Here is an 18,090-nt window from a genome sequence, read left to right as displayed (position 1 = left end):
GGGGCGTATTCTGGCCGTGCGCCTGGCGGCGGGCGGAGCTGCGGGACCCACCCTCTCCTTCGCCGGCGCGCTGGAGCCAGCCCAGGCGGGGGCTAGGCTCAGACGGGGCCGGGCGCAGCCTGGAGTCCGCCCGCAGTCCGGCCCCAGCGCGGCTCCTCCTCGCCGCGGGCGGAGCTGCCGTCGGTGCCGCCCCGCGGCCGCAGCTCCGCGGAGCCCCGAGCGCCTCGGGCTGGCGAGCCAGGGCTGCGGGTGGAGCCGGAGCAGCGCGGCGCCCGCCAATCGCGCCGCGCCGGGGGAGGAGCCCCAAAGGGGGAAAAAGAAAGTGCGGCGGAAAGTAAGAGGCTCATTGGGGGAAGACTGGCCGGATCGGGGTCCCCGGGCTCCTCTTTGGCCAGACGCACCGAAAAGAAGCAGTGCTGGGCGACCCTGCACCCTTCCCCACCGGTTCGGTGTGCCCCGCGCTGCTTCCCAAAAAAGGTGAGTCTCTCGCTGCCTGCAGGGCTTGGAGGAATCACCTACCCACCTCTCAGGGTGGAAGGACCCCCCTGGAAATCATCTCTTCCACCCTCTTATTTTCCAAAAGGACAAACTGAGGCACAGAGCGAGGCAGCGGCTGGGATAGGTCACACAGCTAGTTAGTGCCGTGACCAGGACTCGAACCCATCATTGCTTTGTGGAGCTTTAGATACCGCAGTTTGGGGACGGCTGCGCGTTGCTGCACCCCACTTCCAGCCCTTCAAGGGATCCACCCTGGCGTACCCCCGCCCGGGTTTCTCCAGGGCGCTGCTGTGAGCGATGAGGATAGAAGAGGGCAGTGTGTCCCAGCGTGTGTCACGCCGCTCCCAGCCTGGAGCTGTGACAGCCTGGGGAAAGGCTTCTCGCAGCTTCGCTCGGTCTCCCCCTGACCTGCTTTCTCAGAAAGATGCCCCTGCCGAGGTTGTCTGGCAGGCGCCCGGGGAGGTGATGGCGAGGGGAGGGACGCCCGGGCGCGGATGACTTGGGTTGGTACCCGCAGCTGTCTCCCAGCGCCGGGAGGACGCCGGTGGTCCTGTAGGGGATGGGATGCCCCTCGTTTAGGAGTAGCTGGCTTCACGGAGCCATGGCCCCTGGCACTTCTGAATGCTGGCATGGAACAAGGAAGCCGAGTTACAGAGAAAAAAATCACGAACATAAAAGCAAACTTCTGCCGTTTCCTTTAAGAGCCGTCCCCAGTCTGTCTTCCCTCCACCTCCGGTTGTGAAATTGAGAGCCGCCGCGCCTCTTGAAGCGCTTTCGCTGCTTGGCTTCACAGATCCTGGGGTAGCTACGGGCTCAAGCGGACGATTTACCTGGTTTTGAGTCCGGCTCTGCCCAGTGTTAGCTGTGTGAACTTGGTCGGGCAATTCAGGCAGTCCTTCTGGTACTGTGTGTGTGTGTGTGTGTGTGTGTGTGTGTGTGTGTGTGTGTGTGTGTTTCCTCTCCCTCCCCTCCCCTCCCCCCAGCCGCAACATGGAGATTATAAGGATCACAAGGAGCCCTTAGGGTAGTGGGGAGGACGAAATGGGATCATTCAGATAGTACGTTTAGCACAGTGCCTGGCATGGCACCTGGTTAGTTTGAGATTGATGGCTGCTATTGTAAATATTGTTATACAGTAACCCTGAAGACAGGGGATTTTCAGAAAGGTGATTTCATACCACCTTACAGGGACTTTTTTTTTTTTTTTTTTTTTTTTTTTTTTTTTAAATCTGGGATGTTGTGGTGTTTACTTTTTTGGAGTTTGAACTGCTCCAAAAGTGTTTTCCCAGTGCTGTCTCCATGTAACTTTGATCATGGATGCTTGACTTGGAATACAAAATGAATGTTTCTCAGTGATGGCAAACCCCCTAGATGTTAGGCCAAGCCTCAGGTCTATGAAGCCCTGATCTGTGGCATCCTTTATTGGCAAAGAGCGTCTGGAATTTGACAAAAAGTAGGAAGAGAAGAGAAGTTGGAAGTTCCATCTGTGTTACAGACTGTTCTAAGCCTTGTATTCCTGCTGTCTTCAGTCAGACAAGCAACTTTATGGTTTGTTTTTTCTTCTCTTTTCTTTTCTTTTTCATTTTCTTTTTCTTTCTTTTTTCTTTTCCTTTTTTTTTTTTTTTTTTTTTTTTTTTTTTACTGTAGGAAAACAACAACACAATTCTCATGTGTTTCTTTTGGACTATATAGTGGTGGTGCAAAATTCAGTCCCTGTGGACACAAACTTGCCTTATTTAAACAGAAATACTACAAATGCCTACTCTTGTCTTCCTTAATTATTGGCATTTTAAAATGAAAAAAACCTCCTCATATATCCTCACCATGCTCATGAAAATTGATTTTATTCTGATTGACTTCATACAGTTATTTACTACTGTCTCCTGGCTATGCCGTAAGTGTCTGAATTGAGTTCTCAGCATTTGTAGTTAGCTACCTGCTTCCCAGTCCCTCTCGTTTGTGTGGGGTATTGATGAGTGCATAGGGGGGAGTGCGATACATCTTGAGGGCAAGGAAGAACTTGGTGGTGCCCCTGAAGATGCCTCCCACACCAAGCGTTTGCAGAGGATGGGATCACTTGCTTCCGTCAGTCTGTTCCGTGTGCATGCATTGTGATGAGCTGGCCAGTATGCATCTGAACGCGTGCCTGAGAAACCGGTGACCTGTGGGCAAAAGGAAAATGTTAAAAATAAGGTCAGAACAAGGGAATGTAAGGGAGATTGGAAGGTAACTTCTTTTGGTTCCGGTTCTTTAAAGAAAGAATACCCAGTTATACCTTTTCTCCTTATCCAGATTACCTGTGACAAAAATCATACACACATGCAGAGAGAACTTTAAAATTTCCAAGGCATAGTCCATATATATGATCTTCCTTGCTACTTGCTATAGCCCTGAGGGAAGGACATGGCAGGCATATTAATAGTGGAAGGAGCTTAGGTTTTGTGGCCAAATTCGAATTTCAGTTCTAATACCTGTGTAGCTAGGTAATACTGAGCAATTTATTTCACCACTTAGAGCTTTCATTTTATCCAATTCTAAAATGGAACAGAAAATGCTTACCCCAAGGATTTGCGTGAGGGTAAAATTAAGTGGAATAATGTGAAGTAGATGTAGTGAGTAGGTGCTCATTAAACAATATCTCTTCTTAGCTGGTCTCAATTTTACTGAGAAAGAGACTGAATGAGACTCAGAGAATTGAGAGGTTTCTAGAGTCACATGGTTCTTAAGTTTCAGCCCTGGACACACAGTTCACACCTAGTGACTTCTAGTTAAGGGCTTTTTCCGTCACACCGTCACATCTTCAATGAGCTCCTTAACAATTTACTTCAGTTAAGTTGGCCTTACTTGGCTGGTGATTGCAGGGTATCCTTTCTGTCCCAAAGAGGAAATTTCCTTGCTGAGGGAACAATTCGTCAACATGTTCTGTAGAGGTTAGGGGGGCCAGCTCTCAGGAGAGGAAGTTTGAAAGCCCCGATCTCTAAGGCAACCTGCCTACTCTCCTGTGTTTGATGTAATGTACTTTCCAGTCCTAGGAGGAAGAGTACTGTGAAGACATGTCACGTTTTTTTCTTCCTGTTCTCAATGGTTTCCTCCCTCTGTCATCCTTGTGCTAATTCACAGGGTAGTAAGAAGATTGAAGAACAAATGTCACGAGTGGCCATAGCGTTCTTCACTTCTTTCACCAATTCTGTGGGTCCAGGATGGAATAGGGAACAGCATGCACAGGCAGCATTTGCAGAAAAGACCACTCACTGCTGCTGGCGGGTGCTGATCACTGGTCTGGAGCCTCGGTCCTCCCTGTGGAAACTGATGGCTGCAGGCTTATGTAGGAAAATGAACAGATCTGTTTCTGGCCCAGGCAATGGGGCCATTTATCCGTTGAGACTCCCCACAGGCCATCAGGTTTCTCTGCTCTGCAGCAAGCAGACAGGCTTGCAAATGCAGTTCTGGGAGAAATGTTTTGCTCCTTGCTTTTGGCATTTGGAAGCATATGTTTGCTTTTGCCAAAAGGTGCCCAGTTAGCATCATCTCACCTGGCACTGTTAGAAAAGCAGAATGTAGCTGGAGGAAATCAGAGGAGGAGGCAGAAGAAAAAAAATAAAATAAAGGTTATCTCCAGCATACACACAGTTTCATTTGTTGCTCAACTTTGTCAGGCTTCTGCTAGTGACACAGATGTAGGACCTGGTGAGTCATTGTCGCCTTGCCCGTGAAATATTAAAGAGAGCCACCTACTGTGCTCTTTGCCCATTTTGGAAATTGTTCTGTGGGAGAAATAAAAGCCCCAATGAACTGGCAAGTTACAGAACATTTGGCATCTGATATTTTGGAGGATTAATTTGGGTTAGCTACTCATTTGCTCAAAACTGAGCAAATTTGGTTTTGTTTGTTTTTTTTTCTTTTTTAAAAAGTGAGGATGTAATGATGGGGTCGTCACATGGATGGGGTTGTCGCACTGATGAGGATACCTCCTTGTAGCCTGACTTTATATTCTGTCTAGCTCAGGCAGTTGGAGCCGTGTGGAGTGGTGCAGCCTGACAGGTGCAGGGGGCAAGGTAGAGTGTTGACATGAACCTCCATCTCTTCAGTTGGGAAACAGGGACACTGATGCCTGCCCAGAAGCTAGAGTCTCTCTCTCTCAGCACCTCAGTCACAGGAGGCATTTAATAAACACGGACTCATTCTTCTGCCATACATTCCTTCGATGTATTCGTCTGTTAAAATGTGAAAATCAAGGGGCACCTGGGTGGCTCAGTCAGTTAAGCGTCCGACTTCAGCTCAGGTCATGATCTTGCGGTTTGTGAGTTTGAGCCCTGCGTGGGGCTCTGCACTGACACCTTGGAGTTTGGAGCCTGCTTCGGATTCTGTGTCTCCCTCTCTCACTCTACCCCTACCCTGCTCGTTTTCTCTATCTCTCTCAAAAATAAACATTAAAAAAATTAAAAATCGGGCGCCTGGGTGGCTCAGTCAGTTAAGCGTCGGACTTCAGCTCAGGACATGATCTCATGGTTTGTGGGTTCGAGCCCCACGTTGGGCTCTGTGCTGACAGTGCAGAGCCTGGAGCCCATTTCTGATTCTGTTTCCTTCCCCACCCCCCGTGCCTCCCCCACTCATGCTCTATTATGTCTCTCTCAAAAATAAATAAACATTAAAAAATTAAAAAAAATTTTTAAACGTGAATATCAAAATTTAATAACTACTCTTTACTGAACTCCATCATGGATTGTACTGAGTGCCTTACAGACATCACCTCATTCAATTCTTGCAATGATCCTGGGTATTTTTGGAGGCAACTAAGGCTCAGAGAGGTTAAGTGGGTAAGAAAGACCTGAAATTGTGTGGCCTCTGGATGAGAACTGAGAGCCTGGGCTAGGACTGCTTACCCACCTGTCCCCATCCTGCCATTCTGATCCTGGTATTACCTTGGCTGTGACTGAGAAGTCTCTACCTCTGAGCCTCAAATGTGAGCGAGCTGTACAGGATGATCCCTAAGTTCCTTCTGCAATATGTTGTTATTTATTTATTTTTTTTTAAGTTTCCTTTAACTCTGAAATTCCGTCCCCGTATCTCTTTGTGAAAGTCTAGGCTAGAAGGGGAAAGGGAAATAAACAGAAAATACCCTATGTTTTATGCAGAGAGATCTATTTTCCGGTCAAACAGAGGAGGGCAAAGGAAATCAACATTCATTGGTGCATCCACTTCTGTCATTTCATTTAAGCATAAAAGTAACTCTTAGGTGTATATTATTGTCTGCCTTTTACAGATGGAAGAACTGAGGCTCAGAGACACTTACAGACTTGCTCAAGGTGATCTAATTACTAAGAATTAGAACTGGTGTGTGCCTGAGTGTAAAGCCGTTTGGTCTATGATACCGCCACATTTGCTAGACCCCAACCATAAAATCAGAAGACTTGTATAGCTAGATCTAGGAATGTCCCCTCCTTGTGTCCCCATACCATGCCACCTCAGCAGCCATCTCCTCTCCTCCTCTGTCCTTCCTACAATGCTGCTTGAATCCTTTCTTGCTCCTTCCTGGTCCGTGGACCCCTTTAAATGCTTTACCATCTTCTTCCTATCTCTACTGTGATTTTAGTTATTTGTTTGTACTCTGAGCCAGTAATTTGTCCCTTTGTGTTCTTGTCCAACTCCCTGATTAGCACCTAAGCAGCTGAGACACGTAGCACAGTGCCTTGTATATAAAAGGAACAGAGTTAAGTGAATGATGGTTTCATACTGTGTCAAGTAAGCCCAGAATACTTTTCCTAGTTTTCTCATGCTTTATTATGTTTCTAAGTATCTCAAAGGCCATCTCTACAGACTAGCAAGGTAACTTTTAATTCCTTTAAGTTTATGGTCACAGAAAATTGGGAAAATGCTAAGGTATCACAGAGTCTAAGAAGTCTGGACATTGGGGCACTGGGGTTGCTCAGTCAGTTGAGCATCTGACTCTGGATTTCAGCTCAAGTCGTGATCCCAGGGTCATGGGATTGAGCCCCACCTTGGGCTCCACACTGAGTGTGGAACCTTCTTGGGATTCTCTCTCTCTCTCTCTCTCTCTCTCTCTCTGTCTCTCTCTGTCTCTCTCCCTCTCCCTCCGTTCCTCTCCCTCTCCTTCCTCTGCCCTTCTTCCTCACTCATGCTTTCTTCCTCCCTCTCTAAAATTAAAGAAAGGAAGAAAGAGAGGAAGAAAGAAAGAAAGAAAGAAAGAAAGAAAGAAAGAAAGAAAGAAAGAAAAAAGAAAGAAAGAAGGTTGGACATCACTGGCTCAATGATGGAAAAGGACATTTTTTATTCTAATGATAAAGGGTGTTTTGCTGCAAACAGAGGGAAGGGAAGGAAGTGCTCACTTGCATATATTGACAGCAAGGCCAGTGTCAACTGTCATGAATTAATTAACCAAAAGAAAGTAGGAAGTTTCCAGGGAAGCGGGCAGCTGCAGTGAACTCTGATCTCAAGATTTCTAAAAGCAATGAAGAATATGCATCCGTCCAGCTATTATTTGATATAATTTGGATAAAGACTGGTGACTTTTTATTTCTAGTTTATATCCAGGAGATGCCTGTGGTTTCTACCTGTCTGGCACATACGTCCTCATGATTACACTGGTTTCCTCCTTTTCCAATCAATGCTAAAGACAACAGAAAAGAGAACGAGTCATTTTATAAACACTGCTATCTGAACGTGTTCTTTTCATAGATAACACAGTTCTTTAAGCCAGCTATGGTTAGATGCTATGGTAACCTAAAATTTTGGCCGTGTAACATTTGTGAGCTCTAGAACCAGACCAGCTTCCCTGCGTTTGGTTATTTGGTCTGTCTCTGCTTTATTTTCATCATCTGTAAGAAGGGATACTAAAACCCCTTTCATCAGGCTTTTGATAGGTGTCAGTCATATGTCATAACACTTGTTAAGAGCCTGGTGCATGGGGATTTTAACATCTAATATGATTAACATCTGCAATGATATTCAACTGCATGCCCAAATTGATATTGGAGTAGGAAGTATAATACTTAGGTCCAAACAATAATAGTTTTTGTTTATATAGAACTGTAAAAGCCCTCAGAATGATTGTTATCGTATACACACCCACCCACACACACACACACACACACACACACACACCCACACACCCACACACACATATATATTTTTTTACAATAATTTGAGGTAATTAAAGCAACAACATTTTTCATCCTGAGTCTGAGAGGCTAAATATTTGCTGAAGCCACATAGCTAGTGACTAGTGGCGCTGGGACTTGGACCCCAGCTTTCTAACTCCAAGTTATATGTATTTTTTTCCCTTTAATGATTCAGTCCAACAGTCCAACCCACTACTGGTTAATTGCTTTTCCTTCTCAGTGTCCTTTTTCCCACTTCTAAAATGAGAAATTTGGACAAGATGCTCTCTGAGGTACGGTGTTCTATGAGTCTGTGCCTGTAGAGTAATGACTTAGAAGATACCATGAAAAGCTAAGAGAAGAACAACCTTCTTCTTGCCACAGAGGCACCCACACGCCATGGCATGTGGAGCACCCTAAATCCCAGACACCCAGCAGCCTCCTTGTCCTCAGTGAGACTCACAACTGAGTGTTGCACTGGGAGTCAGATCCATAAAGACACCTTCCATGTCCTTCAGGATGGGATTCTGACACATTCCCATGACCTACACACTGTTTTCCCCTCAGGATGCAGGTTTGGGGGTGGGAAGAGAAAAAAGATGGCTGGGTTATGCACATTGACATTTACTGTTTGGGAAATGAAAAGAGAGCCTTTTTTATATAACGCAAGCTCTGTATCACCATTAATCACCATAATCTTCTACAAAGAAATAAAGAGATAAAATATTTGGCTTTCATTTGAATTTTAGCATTATGAGTGCATATTTTCTGCTTTATTCTTTTGAGCTAATTTAGTGCCCATGGAAGAAGCTTGGCTCTCATTGAATAAATATAGGAGTTTTTTCAACTTACAGAAATGGTGGATGCTGGAGAGTGGAAATACACACTAAATAGCACTTTTCTGGAAGCTTGGACTTCGGTTTCCAATTACAGAATGAAACAATGGCAGGGGTTGGGGAGTGAATGATTAGAATGGGTAGTGAAAAGTTGGCTGGTTTTAGAGTCGTTGAACCCCAGATATTGCTTGCTCAGCCTGTGTAGACTTGGTTTCCTCATCTGTGAAATGGAAATTAGCATACTCTGGCTATCTCCTAGATAGATACACATCAATATCTATATCTGTACCTGTCTTTATATACTTATATATATTACAGAGGTTAAAGCAAGATAAAATGTATCAAGTCCCTAGACTGGCACCCATAGGTCCCACAGTAAATACTCATCCCTCTCCCCATTCAGCGCTGCTATTTGCCCCAAACCCTCACCCATGTGATGAAATTCACATGAAATTCTGATGGAGAGGGTGGGTATGTTGAGTAGATGCTTCTGCTGGTCTAAGGAAATTTTTCCCAATTTGACAGACAAAGGGGATGGTAAGTATAGGAAGTGAATGTGATATTTAGCTTAAAATATCTGGAAAGTTTTCCTGTGGAGGAGGAATTTGGTGAAAATTGTGATACCTGGGCCATCTACATCTGAATCATACAGATAGCTTGTTAAAGAAGCAGGTATCGAGGGCCTTTGCACTGAAGTCTGAGAATCACTGGATCAGAATTTTCTATACTGAGAGGCAATATATCGTAGGGGTTTGGAGACTTACATAGGTTCATATTCTGGCTCCATTTGTGTAATCCTGGGCAAATTACTTAACTTCTCCGTGTGAAATGAGATTAACATGGCACATAACTCATTGGGTTGTTGTGATGACTAAATCAGTTAGTACAAATGAAGTTCCCCAGGCAGTAGCTAGCACAAGTAAGCACACATTATTTCACTCGGCGTGTGAGCCAGTCTTAAAACTGCCTTGTAAGACCCTGTATGGTTTGCATTCTGTTTCCTCTCTGACCCAGTCTCTCAGATAACCACGTAGCTAACTCCCCCATCCCCTTGAAGCTTTTGCTCAAATATCTGCTCCAAGAAGCCTATTTGATTGCTTTACATAAAATCACCCCTCATCCTGCTTCCCATCTCCACCCATGCCATTGCTCATCTGATTTACCCACTCTGCCCGCTTTTCCTTTTTCCATAGCAGTTGTCACTTTTCTCAGCTCCCACATGTGATTTATTTAGTTAATTTAGTCTGTCTATTGTTTATTGTTTAGTTCACCCCCACTAGAATGTAACATCCTCAAGGCCAGAGACCCCGCTGTCTGCTGTATGCCATGAACAGTGCCCGGCGAATAGCAACGACTTAATCCTGAGTAAATGATGAATAAATACATGCACAGATAGGTGTTAGTATAATTATTTGTCCTCAAGGGGTAGAAAGAAAGAAATGGAACTGAACAAGAAAACAAATCATGTATGTAATATTGAAATAAAAAACTTGTTTTGTACACACGCACACACATATATGTTTATGCACATTCATGCACACGTACACATACTAACATATATGTTTATGCACGTGTGCATAGGTACACACATGTATGTTTATGCACGTGCATGCATTCACACACATGCTTATGCACATGCGTGCACACACACGTACACATATATGTTTATGTACACATGCGCACACACGTGTTTATGCACATGCACACATATGAACACATATGTGTTTATGCATGTGCACACATGCACACACATGCATATATGTGTTTATGCACATGCATGCATACGCACACGCACACACATATATGTTTATGCACATGTATACATTTATGCACATGTACGCATACGTAAACATACACACGCACAGTCAAAAATTGCTTTGGGAAGCAGAGATGTTGAGGTAATTCCTTGTTAGGAGGGAGAGAGACAGAAGAACAATATAAGTGAACAGATAACAGACAAGCAGACAGAAGAAATACAAATGATTTCAGGGCAAGAAACAAGGAACTGAGATGAAACAATGACAGCAGCACTAAAGGGATGTGGAGGAGGGACAGTTTTAAATAGGGTCGTAAGGGATGACACCTCTGAGAAGGCAACATTTGAGCTAAGGAAAATGCCTGAGAAGGAGCCAGGCTGTCTGAAATCATGGCTGAGAGGGCAGCGGCCAGGTGAGAGGGGAAGAGGGGCTGGAAATAAGGTCGCAATATAAGCTGGGGCTACATCACACTTTCAGGCGGTGGGCGGGAGTTGGGATTTTATGCAAAATGCAGAAGAAAAGTCACCAAAAGGATTGAAGTAGGATAGTGACCAGGTTTGACATATTTGGAGCCCCAGAGAGTGAAGGAAAATGGAAGAATTTATTTGTTAGATGAGGAGTTAAACTCTTCTGATCCCCTATGAACAGAGGAGAGAGACCGTTCAGTTTCATTGATGTGTCATTCATGGACTTTCCTATTAGAATGTCTCCAAACAAACAAACAAACAAACCCCCATTAGAATGTCTCAAAACACACACACACACACACACACACACACACACACACACACACACACACACACAAACAGGTAAAATAGGCAAAATCAGATTCCTTTGCTTTTTCTCAAATGATATTCTTATTTCCACATGCACTAAGTAATGGATGGAAATGTAGGCACTGCTGCTCAGTTCAATTCAGCTGGAAATTTTACAGTTCTTGTGTAGGTGTTTTATGTAATCAGTCCCCCAAAACACTGCACCCAGAGCTATTTCCTTTTAAGATTTTCAATACCAGTTTCGGAAATCTGCTGTATTGAGGAGTAAGCGTATGAAAGGCAAATTTAATTCCACATAATATCAGTTTCTTCTTTCTGGATCTACACATTTAGATGGTGCCCAACTCTTCCAGAAATAAAACTCCTCCATGAACTCTTCACCTACATATGCATATGGAGTCTCATACATGCCTTTAATAATGCAAACTAAAAATAGCTTGAAAACATATGCCAGGCACCTTTTAAGTGCTTTACAAACATTAGCTTGTTGAAACCACAGAATGACTTGATTCTCTATTACTTTTCATTGAGGAAGAGAAAACTGAGGCTCAAGATCACAGTCAGTCGTAGAGCTAGTATTTGAACTTGGGCAAGCTGAGCCACTATACCGTCCTGCATTTTGATTGGAAGTGACCCTGAATATTTTATTCATCTCTGTTTGTCCCACTTTATGGTGGGATGAGGAATAGGTCAATGAGAATATGAGGAATAGTTCAATAAATGTATTGAATCAGTGAATGATACGTGACCTATTCTTCAAGTTGTATTGTTTCATTAGCATAGTGATAAAGAAAAGTGGGTTTTAGAATGAGACAATCTGTGCAGGGTAATGCTACTCACTACCTCTGCGATATGGTAAATTTACTTAACATCTTTAAACCTGTGTCCTCATCTGCGTTGTTGGCACAAGAATAAAATCGTTGTTAGGATTAAGTATGTACACAAAGTGCTTAGCACAGTGCCTGGAACATAATTAGTGCTCAGTCCATTTGAGCTATTTTTATTATTTTTTTTGAACTAAAATAACCTCCCCAAACATGCTTACACTTACATACTCAGGCAGTTTTTCACTTGTGCTTATTTTACTAACTTCCTTCAAAACTCAGAGCCAATGATCCAATCCTATAATCAGTGATACTAATTTTGTTCTAGGACCCATTCTGGTACCTTGCCCTCAGCAGAAAACTCCTGCAGGTAGAAGGGCCAGTCCTGGGGAATGATATGGGAGCCAAGATGCTGTAGGACTGCCCTGTCTCTCTCTCTTCCAGACATCTGACATAACTGTAGACAGTACTTCTCACCCTGCACATCCTTCTGTCCAGCCGGACCTGGCTTGCTGGGAAGTTATTTTACATTCCCGTGATGACTCCAGAACATTCCGGGTGGCAAAGGGAAAGCAGGAGAAGACTCAAATTTTACCCTAGATAACCCTTAATGAGGCTAATTTACAGAGCTTGCTGCAAGTTTAGGACTTCTTGCTAATCATCACACTAATATTGATGCAATGTTTCTTGTGTGCCAGAAGCTGTGCTGAATGCTTTATTTTTATTATCTAATCCAATCCTATTGCAACCTTATGTAAATTATAAGTTTTAGTTTTAAACCAGGGGATAAAACTAAAGGGTGTTATAGTTGCCTCCATATATGTACTGGGGAGGCAGTGATGATAAAATCGAATATTTCTTACCTGTGTTTTGCCACGTTTTTCTTCCAAAGCAAATTGTGCAGGGTTGCAGCACCTTTGGTGTCTCCAGGGATCTTCCCTGCAGTGAAAAGATGTTTGGCAGAGAAATGAGGCAAAGGTCGTGTTGGGAAGGCAAGAAGCTTCATTCTAGTTGACAGTTTATTTTGCCCTGGAAGAAACTAGTAGCAATGAACTCAGTCCTCTTTGGTTGATTGCATTTGCTTGCATCTTTGTAAGAAACCAATAGGGTGCTGACTTACAATGACCTTTTTTTTTAATGAGATATTTAAAAGGTGTAAATTTATCATCTCACACGGCCCAAGTTTGATGATTTCCTTGGAGGAAAGGTCCATACACACAATACACACACATACACACAAGCATGAGAACAGTTCCTGAGTCTTGGTTGGCCCTCACTATATATTAGTTGAATGAATGCATGACAAAATAAAAATAAAAATAAAAATAAACTTTTTGGGGGGCGCCTGGGTGGCCCAGTTGGTTGAGCGCCCAACTTCGGCTCAGGTCATGATCTCATGGTTCACGAGTTTGAGCCCCGTGTCGGGCTCTGTGCTGACAGCTCAGAGCCTGGAGTCCGCTTCAGATTCTGTGTCTCCCTCTCTCTCTGCCCCTTCCCTGCTTGCACTCTGTCATTCTCTCTCTCTCTCTCTCTCTCTATCTCTATCTCTCAAAAGCAAATATTAAAAAATTTAAAAAAAATAAAAAGCTTTTTCTTTTCCTGAGAATGGGAGGTGCTGTGGGATTTTTTTTTAAATAGTAAGATATCAATATGTAACTTTTTTTTTATGTTTTAGAGAGAAAGCACATGAGCTGAGGAGGGGGGGGGGAGAGAGAGAGAGAGAGAGAGAGAGAGAGAGAGAGAATCTGAAGCAGGCTCTATGCTCAACAATGGAGCCAGACAATGGGGCTGTATCCCCTGACCCTGGGTCATGACCTGAACTGAAATGAAGAGTCAGATGTTCAACTGACTGAGCCACCCGTAACTTTCTTGTAAAATTTTTGTTTTAAAAATAATTTCAGAAGGAGATTATTCTAAGATACGTGGCATTACTTAATCTTGGTAATTCAGGACAGCTTATTGGAGTGGACTGTAATTCCTTTAAAATTTATTGAGATGAGATCATGTACCCATGTAATAAGTGGCCCTAGACTGGTATACTTTTAAATTTATGTAATCTGATTTTCATAAATTTCTGTCCTCTCTTTCATTGTCTGCTATTTTTTTTCTTACTTTCAGCATGTCTTACTCTAGCAGCTTTCTCTCCATTCCCCATATAATTAGCTGTTTCTGCTTTACTAGAGACTAGGGAGCAGGCTAACGAGTTTTGTTAGAGCCGTGTGTACGATAAAAATATACAGGGTTGGATTCGCATGAGACAGGCTCTTCTCTAAGGGAAGGGGATGGAAAGAATAAAGTGGCCCCAGAATAGTCTGCATGTAAGTGAGCCTATACCATATACTGTAGCACTGAGTTTTAGTTACCTGTGATATTAAAAAGGGAGTGGTAGCATGGATAATTCATTTATTCTTTGGGATGTTTCCTGAGAAGCTTCTGTAGGCAAGTCACTAGTGAGATATGGAGATTAAAATATCGGTACACAAACACAACCCCTGAAGAACAAGAATTTATAGATCATTTTGAAAGATAAGATGCTCACAGAGGTTTGCAATACAACTTGTACAACATTTGGAAGAGTGTAAGAGTATGTAAGATAACTAAAAGATATATGGAAAGAGCTTTTCGTGTTTTTTTTTCCAAATTTTTATTTAAATTCTAATTAGCTAGCATATAGTGTAATATTGGTTTCAGGAGTGGAATTTAGTGTTTCATCACTTACATACAACACCCAGTGCTCATCCCAAGTGCCCTTCTTAATACCCATCACCCACTTAGCCCATCCCCTGCCCACCTCCCCTCCAGTAACCCTCAGTTTGTTCTCTATCATTAAGAGTCTCTTAGGGTTTGTTTCTCTCTCTCTTTTTGCTTCCCGTATGTTCATCTGTTTTGTTTGCTAACTTCCACATATGAGTAAAATCATATGGTATTTGTCTTTCTCTGACTGACTTACTTCGCTTAGCATAATACATTCCAGTTTCATCCATGTGGTTGCAAATGGCAAGATTTCATTCATTTTGATGGCTGAGTAATAGTCCCCTTTTAGTGTTTTAAAAAGACAGCTGTGTCACTCAGGAAAGGATTTATGAGGAGGTGGTGTTTGAAGTGACTCTTGAATAGATGGGCAGGTTTTGGACATAGATTAGTGGGGAGTGTAAAAATATTAGTGTATGAGTTTGGGTCCAGCCAGGGAGCATAAATGATATGGGTGAAAGATATGGAATGTGGGATTTATTATAAGGATGGTATCTACAATTGCGGGGAGTGGGGGAAGCTGGACAATTAAAGCCTCAAAAGGGAACAGTGGGAGATGAAAAGGAGGTGGCGAAGAAGACTGTGGAAGACTACTTCTGTCTGTGGTAGGCAGGCAGTCAGGAAGAAAAGCTGGATGTGATGGGGAAGAGAGAAACCTGGACAACCCTTAACTATTTCTCTGTACCTAACCTGGCCAATGTGAATGGCCTGCAGAAGGAGCTGGGGGTCTTAGTCACAGAGCTCCACATCTGCCTGGCCTTGGACTGGAGACGTTGAAGGTACATTGGGTATGGCTGCTGCCCCCTCTTAGATCAGCCACCAGATCAGCAGTTATGTATGTGATAGTCAGTAGTACCTAGGAGCCTAGACAGGCCCTCACAAAGCAATGGATACTGCTACACGTCCCTTCCAAATCTCGTGTGCACTTCCCTGTGGCTACCCCTATGTAAGAACCATGCAGAGAAGGGGATTCCAGAAAACATAATTCCAGCTGACCTAAACTGACAGTTAAAAACCACGAATGATACCCCAGATAAAGGAAAATGAAAACATAAAGTGGGCGGGGGGGAAGCTGGTGCCTTGCTTGGGGAGAGCCCAGTTTGAGCGGGAGATGATATTCAAGCACCAGGGTCATTGAAGATCGTATTTAAAAAAGGTGAGCCAAAGCCATATTGTTGAGGACCTTAAACACTCTGTTGAGGAATTTGCACTTAAACCTGTAAGACAAGGAGAAGCGCTGAATATTCTTGAGCAAGGGAGGATCATTATTAGATCTGTATTTTAGACAGATCTGGTATTCGGTGTTATAGCACTGGAACTTAGGAAGGGAATAATGAACATTCTATTATAATGATCCAGGCAAAAACAGTTGCATTCCTTTATTTTCACTTGGGAAAGTGACTGAGAATCATTGTAAGTGATTGTTCAGGACCATCCCAGGAACTAAAAATATTAGTGTACAATTGCAAGCCAACGTGACTTGACCTATGGCTAATATGTTGACTGTAATGTCCTTCTGACATATATTGGTAACTGGTTCTTTAAAAATTCCCTGATGATTCTGCCTTCAGTATGTGAAAAGCAAGAAGAAGTGTATAGGTAATTGGAACATTGACTGAAATGAAATTGGCTTATGTAAGCATGTCAGTATCATTTTGGGAGGAAGAGCCTATAAAAATAAATATTGCTTATTTAATTCAGTAACATAATGCTTTTTGGCTTTACTGAGTAGTGATAGGAGTACTTTCTTATGTTTGTCCACATGCTTAACAATTTGCAAATTGCTTATGTGTCCCTTACCTCGTTTGCTTTGACGATGACTCCCCAAGGTCAGTTTGGTCTGAATTGGCTTCAGTGAGGCAACTGAAGTTCAGAGATTGTGATAAGGATCAAGTAACCACTTAGCCCTTGATTCAAGGGTACTCACTGCACATCCATAGATCCAGTGGATACCTTTCTGTGGCTCATCCTTCTGTTTCACACTATGCACCACTGCCCAATGATCTTTGTGGGGCACATCTCTGGTTCTTCTGTGTCCCTGTTCTAAATCTGCCCACAGTTTCTGGACTTCATTACTTGCAAGGTCTTGCTCTACCCAGAGGGTAGGCTCTTTGTAACCCCAGTGTTATAGTGGCAGCTGTCTGATTCCTCATTCACCCCCTGGCAGGCTTTTTACTGCCTTCTACCAAAGCACAGTACACTACAGAGTAAAGAGGAAGGCCTTCTTTACAAAAGCACACCTGAGTAGGTACCCAGGATCTCCCCAGGAGATCCGTACATCTTTGAATTAGGTCATTCTGTAAATCTTTCCTGTCAGCATTTCCAAGCACATATTCCTGAATGTGTATAAAACATCTCTCCTGGCTTCCCACTTGTTGAAACATGGCAGAGCTCATTCACTTGTCTTGACTTATTTAAAACAAACACACCTAATGCTTTGTCTCCTGCGATTGCAACAGCTAATAGCAAGTGAGTACAAAACCTATAACCTCCATTCAGTGCTCCCCTGAAGTGTTGTGTCCTCTTAGAAGGATCCTTAAGGAATATCAAATTGGGGTGACAACTTCACGTTCTGTGCTTCGCGGTGTGTGGAATTTATGCGGTTGCATGTAGAGACATGACTCAGGGGAGAGGGAGGAGGCTTATGGAAATCAAGCCTTCCTCGCTGTCTTTACACAGAAGACTTGTAATGGTTCTCTGAGAATACTAGCATGTTAGGGTCAAAAAAGCTAAACCCCTGGCTTTGCAAATAGGACAGAGTGGGATGTGTCTTGCTTAGAGTTAGCCAAAACTCTGTAATTGGTCTTCTTTTTAATTTTTTAAGTGTTTATTTTTGAGAGAGAGAGATCAAGCATGAGTGGAGGAGGGGCAGGGGGGTGGGGACAGAAGATCCAAAGTGGGCTCTGTGCTGACAGCAGAGAGCCCAATGTGGGGCTTGAACTCAGGAACCGTGAGATCATGACCTGAGCTGAAGTCAGATGCTCAACCGACTGAGCCACCCAGGTGCCCTTGTTATTGGTCCTCTAAGCTCTGTTACAGTGTACTTTCCACTGTGATGCTGCTTCTCTTGCTTTGGTTCTGCCACGTGAGAATTGGCCTCATTTCACCCCACCAGATATATGGGTTTTCTGCTTTCTGCATTGCTACGCTGGGTCGGGAAAAATTTGGGAGAATTGAAGGCTAGACTTCTCGTAATAATAATAAAACATAATAGCTGAGAAATCTGAGTGTTTACTATGTGTCAGGTGCTTTATAATATTATCTCACATCATCTTCATACCTGATTTCATGAGTTGCTTTACTGACCTATCCACCAATGAGGAAATGGAGACTCAGTGTGGTTAAGAAACTCACATAGCTATAGAGGATGTGAGTCTAGTCTGTGAGACTCCAAAGTCCTGGTGAAACTTTGCTCTTTGCTTCACTCTGCCAAGGCATACCCTCTGTCCCGTGGCCCCATCCAGTTTGCCTGGGGCACATGAGAATCTTGTGACAGATGTTTAGTTACAACACTGATCGGTCTGATAATT

General features: G+C 43.4%; 1 protein-coding gene across 2 annotated transcripts in view; it reads left to right on the top strand.

Moving 5' to 3' along the window:
* The first annotated feature begins 305 nt into the window (after positions 1–305).
* The window catches only part of LOC122230069 (interleukin 1 receptor accessory protein), a 125,160-nt gene continuing 107,375 nt past the window's right edge, over positions 306–18,090 (top strand). For both annotated transcript variants that reach the window (XM_042955736.1, XM_042955737.1), the window contains exon 1: positions 306–477. The gene's annotated coding sequence lies outside the window, so the exon portion shown is untranslated. The remainder of the gene's footprint in view (positions 478–18,090) is intronic.

Source organism: Panthera leo, chromosome C2 (genome assembly GCF_018350215.1).
Source record: "Panthera leo isolate Ple1 chromosome C2, P.leo_Ple1_pat1.1, whole genome shotgun sequence".
Classification (NCBI taxonomy): domain Eukaryota; kingdom Metazoa; phylum Chordata; class Mammalia; order Carnivora; family Felidae; genus Panthera; species Panthera leo.
Note: the sequence above shows the minus strand (reverse complement) of the source record. Positions and strands in the feature narration are given on the sequence as shown.